The sequence below is a fragment of the Myxocyprinus asiaticus genome, chromosome 1 (assembly GCF_019703515.2).
Source record: "Myxocyprinus asiaticus isolate MX2 ecotype Aquarium Trade chromosome 1, UBuf_Myxa_2, whole genome shotgun sequence".
Taxonomy (NCBI): Eukaryota; Metazoa; Chordata; class Actinopteri; order Cypriniformes; family Catostomidae; genus Myxocyprinus; species Myxocyprinus asiaticus.
In genome coordinates, this window is record NC_059344.1 from 13,521,050 (window position 1) to 13,533,617 (window position 12,568).

A 12,568-nucleotide genomic window follows, 5' to 3' on the forward strand; every position below is an offset into this window, starting at 1 on the left:
CAGGTCACCCTTTATATAGGTCAATGTTTACCTGTACTGCATTACTGACGTCACATTTTAAAAACCAGAGGAGGAAAACCAGATAAGAAACACTGAAAACAACAAACAAAAAAATCAATACCAATGAATGTTTGGCCGATAGCACTTTGAAATGGATAAACTGTGAGGAGATTGAAAAACCAAAGGGAAAGTTGTGTATGGCTTTATTTATTCTGCAGAACACAAATGAATACTTTTCTTCTTCTTTTTTTTTTTCTTCAATAATAAATAAATTATAAAAAAATCAGAGGTCATGCACAAGGTACAAGAAGGTGGAGGTAAATATATAAAGCCTGAATAAGTGCATGGCTTTATCATGGATAAATAAAAGGTGGAAAGAAACACATATAATGCAAAATAAGGGGGAAATAACATTTCAGATATAGAGCAGTATAAAACAACTTGTGTGTACGTATGAAGACATGTGGTCAAATCCATGTCTTCAGAAGCAATATGAACAGACCAATATTTAAGTTCTTTTTTAATATACTGGATATTCTCCTCCCTGCCCACTAGGTGGCAATATGCATGAAGAATGCAAATCACCAAAAACAAAAGAAGAATATGAAAGTGAAAGTGGAGATGTATAGTAAAAAAAAAGATTTAAAAATTGATCTGTTTCTCACCCACACCTATCATATCGCTTCTGAAGACCTGGATTTAACCACTGGATTCGTCTGGACTACTCTTATGCTGCCTTTATGTGCTTTTTATTGATTCAAAGTTCTGGTCACTATTCACTTGCATTGTATGGACCTACAGAGCTGAGATATTCTTCTAGAAATCTTTATTTGTGTTCAGCAGAAGAAAGTCATCCACATCTGGGATGGCATGAGGTTGAGTAAATGATGAGAGAACTTTCATTTTTGGGTGAACTGTTTCTTTAAATGATGGACAAGCAAGTTAATTGAATTATTTGTTTAACATTAATGGAAAAGTACCACTAATACATACTGGCATCAAACAAAATTAGTAATGATTATCAAAATACACTCTGAAAATAAAAAAAATCATGAGCATGAAGTTTTGGATATACCTGTGACAAACTGTTGCTAATAACTGCAATATTACACCCCCGTGCTGCATGAAAATTGTAACATTTTAGGTGCCACAAGACAATTTAAAAATAAGACAAAAGAAAAACTGATTTAAAAAGAAGTACTATGTTATCTTTAAAATGTATTTTATCACAATTAACAAGACAAACATAAAAAAAGTGTTGAACAAGGTGAATCAGTAGTAGTCACATCTGATTTTATTATATCTGATAAAAAACACCTCTTTTATTGTTCATGTCCAACTACAGTCCAAGTTAACATATTGCATTTCAACTGCCTCCCCAAGTCTAACATGATATGACAACTCACTGAATAAAAGCTGTCAAACACAATCACTCTCTTACACTTTTTTATTTCTAAACGTGTGAAATAAAGGCATTCTTACCTCGAAACCGCCAGCTGTTGTACCTTTCCTACAGACACATTTGGAAACAGATGTAGTCTCCTTTTTTTAAGTGGCAACAGGTTAGATGAAATCCGTGTTTCGTGATACTCTTCGAGGAAGTTTTTAATCGTGATCATTGGTTCTCCCATGTGTAAATGACTAAAGAGGAGTTGCAGCAGCATCCTCTAGGGGGCGAGTGGCGCTCAGAAATGTCAGGATGTTTATTGACTTTCTAGAGATATTTGTTCAATTAAAGGCATAAATTAGATTGATTAATTGATTGACTGAATCTATAAAAGATTGATACTTGACTTATAAATGAATCCTCGCCACAGCAATGTGCAGAAATATATATCTTTTAAAAATGCTTTAGCCAGTAATAAAAAAACTATTGTGATTGGTCCATCCTCATCAGCGCTGAGAAAAGTAACAGATACCACGCACAGTAAGTGCAATTTCAGCAGCGATCTGGACAATAATTTTCACTTTAATAATGACACTGAGAATATTTAATAGCCATTGAATTAAAAATACACAATAAAACTTTAAACTACTTTAAATATTATTTGGACTGATGGTACCAGACTACAACGCCCCGCCCCTTGCCATTCAGGAAACATCAGTTTGATATACATACCAATTTATGATTATGAAAACAATATCAATTCAGTCACAATCTACCTTTAAGTTTAAGGATGTAAGAAAAGTTGAATAGCCTTTTCTAAAATATACAGGAAGGTGTTTTATGGTTGTTGTTGTTTTTTTTTTTTTTGGCGCCCTCTATGGAGGAATTAACAGACTGCATTGTACAAACTCCAGTTTATCTAGGCTGAGCGTTGCTGGCACAAACCGAGGACAATGGAGCTGTTCAGTTTGAGAAAATATTGAAAATAATATATAATACAAACAAACATTGATCCAGCAACATAAAGACAACCTTTCCTATTTCCATGGTCCAGATGACAAGTGAATTGAGAGGTAGAGTGAGTATGAAATGAAAGGGATGGAGAATAACGTAAAATCAGTTGAGAACAAATTATTGGAGATCATATTACTTTGTGTTTTTCTACGTTTATTTATTTATTTATTTTTATGTCCTTTTAAAAAAAAATGGGGAATTATGCTGCATCATTCAATGACGTTTGTGGCAAAACTGCAGACAGCTAAATTTATACAATATTTAAATTATGACCATATTAAATTATGCACATTTAATTCACGGTTGAAGTACTTCACATTCTTTCTTATAAAGCCTATTTGATTTAGTTTATTTACTAATGTTAATTCATGCATTAACTATCAAGCATGTACTAACATGTAATTAAGGTGGCTGTTATTAAAGCATGAATTCATCTGACTCATGTTTTAATTAAGGTTAGCTCTTCATTAGTTCCTGATTAGTCCATTCCTTAACTCGTCATTAATTCATGCGGAAGTAACTATTAATTCAGGTATTAATTCATGATTATTCATGTACTGTTATTATAGAGTGTTACCCAGTTTGTAGTCCAAAAACCCGGGTGAGAATTCGCATTTTTGAGCTATATGGGTTTCCTCTGGATTTCCCTAATGGCAGTTTTGGATTTTTGAGTAAAATAAGTTCTGTGGTAATCATTACTTGAAGATACATTTTTGTTCTACAGCATAAATTAGGCACAAACATACCCAAGTGTGAATTTTGAAGCCGTCATGTTTGAAAAAGTATGTTGCTAAGAAACTGCTTAATAAGGACTACAATGTTTGTTTGTTTGTTTGTTTGTATTTGTTTCGTCAGGCATGTTCACTAACTCACTTTGTTGTAGCTGTAGTCCTTAGCAACTTGTTAGCAACATACATTTAAAAAATTTAAAAAACATGACGGCTTCAAACTTCACATTTGGGATATGACTGTGTAATTTATGTTATAGAACAAATGTCCAAGTATCTTAAAGTAATGTTTACCACAGACCTTATTTTACTCATAATCTAAAACAGATATTGTATGAAAATCCCAAGGGAACCCATCGCAAATTTGCCTTCAGGGTTCACCTACAAGTTGAAGGATGAACAGCTCTGACTATAAGTGACAGTTTAAGTGAGAAACATTTGATTATAGGAACTAATTGTTTTCACATTTAGTTTGGTATTTTTATATTAAATGGCAGTTTGTACAGTGAAAGTTCAACTTGAGCATCCTGAGGTTGGGTAACTACACACACACACACACACACACACACACACACACACACACACACAATCTTGTATCATTAAATATTTTCACTGACAAAATAAGAAATGTAACAATATACTGTATGCATCTAAATGTATGCATATTCTAGGGGGTGAAAGTTATCTACAAAATCCTAGGGTTAAGTTCATATTCAATAGTATTTCCATAAAGTCCTCAAATATCATCCTAGATATCCATCAGCTCTTGCCCTGATACAATGACAGTCTTAACAGGCCACTCTAAATGAAAAGTTCAGTGTGCTGCTGTAAAAAGTTTTCTACATCTGATACTCTTAACCTTTTTAGAACAAACATAAACATGTGAGATTTGCTGTTTTTATTGTGTGCCATTGTGTGCCAATATTATGTTGAACTGGAGAATTTGGTTTAAGGGTTCTCTTTGAATAATGATCTTCATTGTCTTCAATGACCTGCCCCCAGTGCCTTAACCCTTGTGTGCTTTTCGGGTCTTTTGGGACCAGATTTGATATTTTTTTCTTTAATAAAAAATGGTATCCTTTATCTGAGAGCAGGGGTGTCCAAACTGTTTTGGTCGGGGGCCACATGCAGAAAAAAATAAGGTGCAGCGGGCCGCATCGCTGTAATAATAATAAAAAATAAAAAAATGGCTAGAAGCTACTAGATTGCCACTATGCATAATCTTTGTATTGTACGCTTAATATTATGTACGTCTTAATCATGATTTGTGCTCTATGGCATGCTTGTGTAGGCCCTACATGTAAATAAAGTATAGGGTATTTCACTCGCAAAGAACTCTTATAATGGAACAGTGAATCGTCTTATACAAAATATTATACTCATTTATTCACATTTTTATATTTTTGATGTCCATTCAGTGGCACTGCAAAGAACATATAGATCTGCTACTGAGTGTTGGGTGTGACCATCACAATAATCAGAATCAGATTAAAATGTATCACTTTATTAAGTGATGCAAGGAATTACTCTTTATTTAGCAAGGAATTGAATTTTAAAGCTACTGTATACAATTATAACTTCTGTTCTTTTGTTACTTGCATTACAAATATGATTTTAATTTGATCAAAATTATTGTGCTTCATTTTATTTTTGTAGACGTGTATGAGCAAGTGTTTTAAGTGCTCTACAATACAGTATGTCCTCACTCAAATGGCACTGGGAAGCCCTTGAATAATTTTTCTTGTTTCAAGGAAATACGAACCAATTAATTACAGTATACTTCCCAGTGCTACAGAGCACGTTCTGGAAGAGTATGTTCGGTTCGCGCGTCTCTGTTCGTGCTCAATAAACTATTCAGCTGCTCTCACAACAGCAGCTCTACTCAGTTGTATAATGTGAGGTATCAGGACATTTGAACAAGAACAAGTACATGAGTAAAGTATCTAACCTGATGTCAATCCTTTAATAAATGCATCATTCTTTCTGCATAGCGCTTCATCCTTGGAAATAAGGAGTATTCCAAACTCCTGTTGAACTCTGCCAGTGGATGAAGCTGGTGACGACACAGAACACACTAGCAGAGACGATGCGCTGTGAATAGCGGCTGCATGTGATAGTGACATCCAATGCCCAGAATAGAATTTTAGATAATTTCTCCATTGCGGGCCTAGTTCTGTTTCTAAATTTTCTCGCATCGGAGCAGTTGGAGGACCGCAGATGGCCGGCGAGGCGGACTTTGGACACCCCTGTCTGAGATGTACAAGAATTGGTGAATTTTCCTCCACAAGATGTCTGAACACACACACACACACACACACAAAATCTGGATTCTAGATGTTTAAGGGGTTGTAAAAGAAAAGCAACACTTTTGATGTTCTAGGTCATTTTTGACCCTCCACAGAATCAGATTTGACTGTGGAGCTCTGTCGTGTTTGACAGCATATTGGAGCATCATTGCAAAATCTGACACTTCAACACAAGGGGTTAGAAAAATGCAACAATTTGACAAATTTTAAACATGTCAGAATATATATCCAATGCATAACTTGTGATGATATCTAGAAATTAAGTTTGTTACAACACTGGCTTATAGAGATCAGCCAATGCATACAGGACTGAAGCCATCTATTGGCCATAGTTGTTATTTCATGGCATTGGTTTTTTTATTATTATTATTCCAGCAGATGTCACCAGAGACCCCCAGTGCATGACAAATTGTGACGTTTTGACACTTTCAATTTACTGAAATGAAGGGGTTTTTATTGAAGTGAAGATAACATAAAATGTGCTTGTTTTAATGAAAATAAATAGTGTCATTTAGTAATTTAGAGTTAAGGTATGAATACCATAAAATCCCCTAAAAAAATGCACAACTTTAGTGTTTTTACTTTAATAAAATGAGTGTTATTACATATCTTACATATAAAAAAAAATTACAAAAAAATGGAAAATATTACACATGTACAGTTGTGCTCAAAAGTTTGCATACCCTGGCAGAAATTGTGAAATTTTGGCATTGATTTTGAAAATATGACTGATCATGCAAAAACAAACTGTATTTTATTTAAGGATAGTGATCATATGAAGCCATTTATTATAACATAGTTGTTTGGCTCCTTTTTAAATAATAATGATAACAGAAATCACCCAAATGGCCCTGATCAAAAGTTTATATACCCTTGAATGTTTGGCCGTGTTACAGACACACAAGGTGACACACACAGGTTTAAATGGCAATTAAAAGTTAATTTCCCACACCTGTGGCTTTTTAAATTGCAAGTAGTGTCTGTGTATAAATATTCAATGAGTTTATTAGCTCTCACGTGGATGCACTGAGCAGGCTAGATACTGAGCCATGGGGAGCAGAAAAGAACTGTCAAAAGAACTGCGTAACAAGGTAATGGAACTTTATAAAGATGGAAAAGCATATAAAAAGATATCCAAAGCCTTGAAAATGCCAGTCAGTACTGTTCAATCACTTATTAAGAAGTGGAAAATTCGGGGATCTCTTGATACCAAGCCAAGGTCAGGTAGACCAAGAAAGATTTCAGCCACAACTGCCAGAAGAATTGTTCTGTATACAAAGAAAAACCCACAGGTAACCTCAGGAGAAATACAGGCTGCTCTGGAAAAAGACGGTGTGGTTGTTTCAAGGAGCACAATATGACGATACTTGAACAAAAATGAGCTGCATGGTCGAGTTACCAGAAAGAAGCCTTTACTGCACCAATACCACAAAAAAGCAATATGCCCGACAACACCTTGACATGCCTCACAGCTTCTGGCACACTGTAATTTGGAGTGACAAGACCAAAATAGAGCTTTATGGTCACAACCATAAGCGCTATGTTTGGCGAGGGGTCAACAAGGCCTATAGTGAAAAGAATACCATCCCCACTGTGAAGCATGGTGGTGGCTCACTGATGTTTTGGGGGTGTGTGAGCTCTAAAGGCACAGGGAATCTTGTGAAAATTGATGGCATGATGAATGCAGCATGTTATCAGAAAATACTGGCAGACAATTTGCATTCTTCTGCATGAAAGCTGTGCATGGGACGCTCTTGGACTTTCCAGCACGACAATGACCCTAAGCACAAGGCCAAGTTGACCCTCCAGTGGTTACAGCAGAAAAAGGTGAAGGTTCTGGAGTGGCCATCACAGTCTCCTGACCTTAATATTATTGAGCCACTCTGGGGAGATCTCAAACGTGTGGTTCATGCAAGACGACCAAAGACTTTGCATGACCTGGAGGCATTTTGCCAAGACGAATGGGCAGCTATACCACCTGCAAGAATTTGGGGCCTCATAGACTACTATTACAAAAGACTGCACGCTGTCATTGATGCTAAAGGAGGCAATACACAGTATTAAGAACAAAAGGTATGCAGACTTTTGAACAGGGGTCATTTCATTTTTTTCTTTGTGGCCATGTTTTGTTTTATGATTGTGCCATTCTGTTATAACCTACAGTTGAATATGAATCCCATAAGAAATGAAAGAAATGTGTTTTGCCTGCTCACTCATGTTTTCTTTAAAAATGGTACATATATTACCAGTTCTCCAAGGGTATGCAAACTTTTGAGCACAGCTCTATGTTCGGGTCATTTTTGACCCGCGAACATCACAAATGTGACTCACAAACGAACAGTGCACAGGGGTTAAAAAAAAAAAGCCTCAGAGCACCCCTCTCCCCCAGCAAAGTTCTGGTGTCACATAAATAAGGAAGTTGTGAAAGAAAAGACTCTTCTCCGTGTCAAGCTAAGCTGCGCTTGAACACACTTGTGATAGCTGAAGGAGGGGTAAATGTGGAGTGAATTTCAACATCTCGTCTGCTATCTGTCGGTCTAATCTGCCATCAAAGAAGAGAGATGGGAAACAAGCATGACACAGTGAAGTACATTGGCAGCTTTGTCCCATCACAAAAGCTGTTTTGTACATTGAAGGACTTGCTGGAGGAGGAAGTATGGGTGGGCTGTCAAACAGTGGCAAGCTATGTTAAAGTTGATTTATGCAGAGACGGGGAAGATCCAAGGGTGTGGTACAGTGTAGTCAATTATGTTATTGTGTTTTCTAACTGTAACAATCACTTCTTTATACATTTTAAAGGCTTATGGACTGTGTTGCTGATACTGAAGCATCTTCAGTCTGTTTATATTTGATTTAAAATAATTTCATGGTAATAAAACGGGTAAACGCCTCATGCATTTGTAGAATATGTAAACAGATTTAATGTAAGCTGTTATAAAAGGGTATGTGTCATTCTCAGAAAACAGTGGCATTTGTGCCATGTTTGTGTTCCCATTTCTTACTAGTACTGATCTAATTACTGAAACAGGGTACTGAAATTAGTATATCACTAATATTACTTATAATTTGACAGACCCTATAAATTTATCTCTGTTTAGTATGCCAAAATATTGTTGATAATAATATTTAGATGTTTTATCTAACGCTCATAAGTTTTTAAGAATGGTTCTTTCTTTTCCAATGGGAGTAAGAAAGATTTCTTAACTCTTAGTTTTTTGACAGTTTAATGTAGTCAGCTCACCAGTCCTTGTTTTGTTTCATGTTTTCATTTCCTGTTTGTTTCTTCATTTTTGTAAGTAAACCTCACCCTCTTTTTTTATTTTATTTTTTTTAATTTTTTTTTTGTCCTTGGCCATTTTGACCCTTTTGTTTTTCAGATTTTGATGGCTTCTTATGTTGGTCCCAAACTTGGGCTGTAATGCTTTATATATATATATATATATATATATATAACTGTAAATGCATGTATGATTAAAACTCATATGCTTAAAACAGATAAGTTTCTTTAAAAGTAGTCTTTATCAGTATTTCATTGTTTGCACTTGTCAATCTCAATAGCTCAACACTGTTGTGGAAAAATAATTATATTGATCAGTTTTTACTGACAAAATGTTCTTGGCACATAGAAAATTTATTGTAAAAAATCTGATGTGTTGCAATGATATTAGGGTTTTTTTTTTATTTATTTTTAATTTTTTTAAACTGCTGTTCAATCCTATAACGTTCAACACTGAAACATTTTGCATGTAACAGTGTTGCTACAAAACATGTTTTTAAATCAATGAGTAGGATTTGTTAGCACCAGTAATCCATGCACAATCTCTATTTTGTAATCTGTACTCTCAGTTCAGAAACTGTACTCATGCAGCAAGGGTGTAGCCAGAAAATTACTTTCAATAAAAATATATGGGCCAAGTTTTTGCCCCAAATTTTTTTCTTTTACTATATTTTTCTTAACAACAGAGAAGCACCACATTCAAACAAGAATAATCTGTAATATTCTGGGTGGGCCTGGGTCTAATTTGGGTTGGCCCAGGCCCACCCCACCCACCCTTGGCTACGCCACTGTCCTGTATTTATAATTCTGATTCATGTATGGATTACTTGCCATAGTCCTTCCACAGAACAACACTAGATGGCGACTTTCTCTTTCATGCTGTATTCGATTTGCTGATAAAATCAATTACTCAAGGCTTCTGTTTTGATCAGGTATAAAATAACACACACAAAACAGAAACACCCTATCACTGGCATCTCACTGAATGAGATCTATAGCTGTGAAACTTTACATGACTTTGATGCATTATTGAGCAAGTATTCCTGACACAGAGAGCACCATCTAGAACAGAGGTGCCCAAACTTTTTCCTACAAAGGGCCAAAAATCAAACTTGATTGAGGACCGTGGGCCAAAAGAGAACATTGCATTCTAACAAACTCAGGGCCTGAATTTCATTTCTCCGATGAAAATTTTTTTATTGAGTAAGAAAAACACAACGCTGAAATTCATTTCTGAAAATGATGGGGGAGCTCATATGGAAGCATTTTTTTTACCTTTACAAAGGTAAATGTTTCTAGCCTTATGACTCCGTCATCCTTTTAAGTCAAATACTTTAATTTAAACAATTAATTCAATTTTAAAATGGCATGTTTCAATAATTACAAAATTGCATGATCTCTACATTGCATAATGTGCATTTTTTTTCTCATTCACATATTTCCAAATATTTTGGCTATTAAATTAACAGCCTACAAAACAAATGCACTGACACAGAGTAGATGACAGCATTTCTCCAGATTTGGAATGAGGAGCTTAAAAAAACATTCAGCAACTCCTTCAAGCCAATTTAATAAAACAATGAATTATTCTGAGGTATGATTCATACACCAAAAGTGGTTAATGTTCTGTAAAATTATTATTGTATATTAATAACGTTTTATTTAACATCAAGGCAATTTAACACATCCAGATATTATTTTTGTTAATGTTATTATTAACTACATTGTAGCATTTAGTAATTTTAGCACGTGAGCAGAACAACAAACTGATGTGGAGTGTGAAAAGCAGAGTGTCCGTCTGTGCTCGTTTATGGTGCGTGCATCTGCCACTGACTCTGCAACATCTGCACAACGGATGGCACAAAACAAATAATGTTAAGCGAAAATTCAAATGAAGATCGCGATGGACACATTTGGAACTATATCAGATTGCAGGGAATTTATTTATTTTATTTTATTTTACTGCCCAGAGCCTTCATTAATTTCTGACCCTGGATGGAACTAGAGATGGAAATGAGAGATGTAACAGGTGTTTATGCGTCTCTCTTCACCATACATTTTGCTATTTCTGCCTTTCTTGCAAATGTGCTGCATTATGAAAAATGAGGGAGCGCCAAGATATGAAAGGCACACGCACTTGCAATGTTAACAACTTTGTTGATTATATAAACAGGAACGATAGAGTTTTATTGCGTCACTCACTTACGGAGACATGGTATAACGCCATTTGCATGTCGAATTAACAGATTTAGAAATGTTTATACATCTGTAACATCTTAAGCTCAATAACTATGTGACAAAGCACTTCCTCATTGCGCGCGCTCACACTTCTGACACTGTTGACAGCTGCACGAGAGAGAGGGAGAGACATAGCGAATTTACTAGCGCAGCTTCTTGAATTACAGTTTGATACAAAAACAAGTTTATTGATTTGATTTGTTCATCTGTATCTATTGGTTTACTGATTTGCTGCTGCACTGTTAAGTGAATAAAATGTATTGCGCAAAATGTTAACAATTCCCGCATTATGAACGTGGAAATTGCGGGAATTGTTAACATTTTGCGCAATACCCGCACCGAATTTCAGGCTCTGCAAACTGTGTTATATTAAAATATTAAAGTTGCCCTGGTTCTGACTCCAGTCAGGCTTCCTAAGCAACTAATTGACCTGGTTGCTAGGGTGGGTAGAGTCACGTCAGGTTAACCTCCTCGTGGTCCCTATAATGTGGTTCTCGCTCTCAGTGGGGTGCATGGTGAGTTGTGCGTGGATGCCGCAGAGAATAGCGTGAAGCCTCCACACGTGCTACATCTCTGTGGTAACACGCTCAACAAGCTACGTGATAAGATGCGCGGACTGATGGTCTCAGACGTGGAGGCAACTGAGATTCATCCTCTGCCACCCGGATTGAGGTGAGTCACTACACCACCACGAGCGCATGCCAAATTGGGGATAAAAGGAAAAAAAAAAAATAATAATAATTTTGCCCTGGTTCCCCTCCTTTATGATTTCATTATACAAAAAAAAAAAAAAAAAACATTACTCTGTAATCTGCTAAATTAATGCAATGAAAAGCTGCGTCAATAGCAAATTTTTTTTTTTTTTTTGCTCTTGTCATATATGTCAAGGCGAGCCAAATCAAAGGTCATCACAGGCCAACTTTGTTTGGGCATCTCTGATCTAGAAAATCAAGCACTTGCGTGTCTGTCACTTTAGAGTAATGCATGCAGTCAGGTGACTGGAGCCGTGATCACGCTCCAATCAGCTTTGAAGGGTTTGATGGGGTCAATTTGGCTGTAACGCTACTAAGGGATTACACTTACAGACCTCTGCCCTTTGAAAAACAACATAGACAAGGGAAGACTGACTCAGTACGACACCAAAACAAAGTCAAAGGCTCTGTCATTGCCTATTCATTAAATGTGAATATTTTACCTTAACAGTTTGACCAGCTCTATCAAATCTACATAGACCAAATTTAAGAATATGCAATTATTTATATATTTATATATATATAAATGAGGGCTGAGTTGAAAATATTTTCTGTGGTAATAAACATTATGCTACAAATGCTGTCGATTGAGCTTAACTTGGGTTTTGAGTATGATTGAATATGAGTACCTAAAATATTCCTTTAAATACAAAAAGCAAAATTTTATAATTTAATGTAGAGTTCTATTCATGTGAAGTGGCTAATTTATGACAAGAATCTTGAATAAAAAAATCATACATTTGTCAGATGATCTAGTTTGTTCTGCCAACATCCATCAACACAGGTATAACTACAGCACCTGTGATTGGTTGCCTATAAAAATAAATAAATAAATAAATAAATAAATAAATAAACCCTGAATGACT

General features: G+C 35.6%; 1 protein-coding gene across 6 annotated transcripts in view; it reads right to left on the reverse strand.

The window, feature by feature from the left end:
* Positions 1–1,629, reverse strand: part of LOC127444719 (A-kinase anchor protein 13-like) — a 142,833-nt gene extending 141,204 nt beyond the window's left edge. For all 6 annotated transcript variants that reach the window (XM_051704309.1, XM_051704305.1, XM_051704300.1 and 3 more), the window contains exon 1: positions 1,483–1,629. The gene's annotated coding sequence lies outside the window, so the exon portion shown is untranslated. The remainder of the gene's footprint in view (positions 1–1,482) is intronic.
* Positions 1,630–12,568: the final 10,939 nt, after the last annotated feature.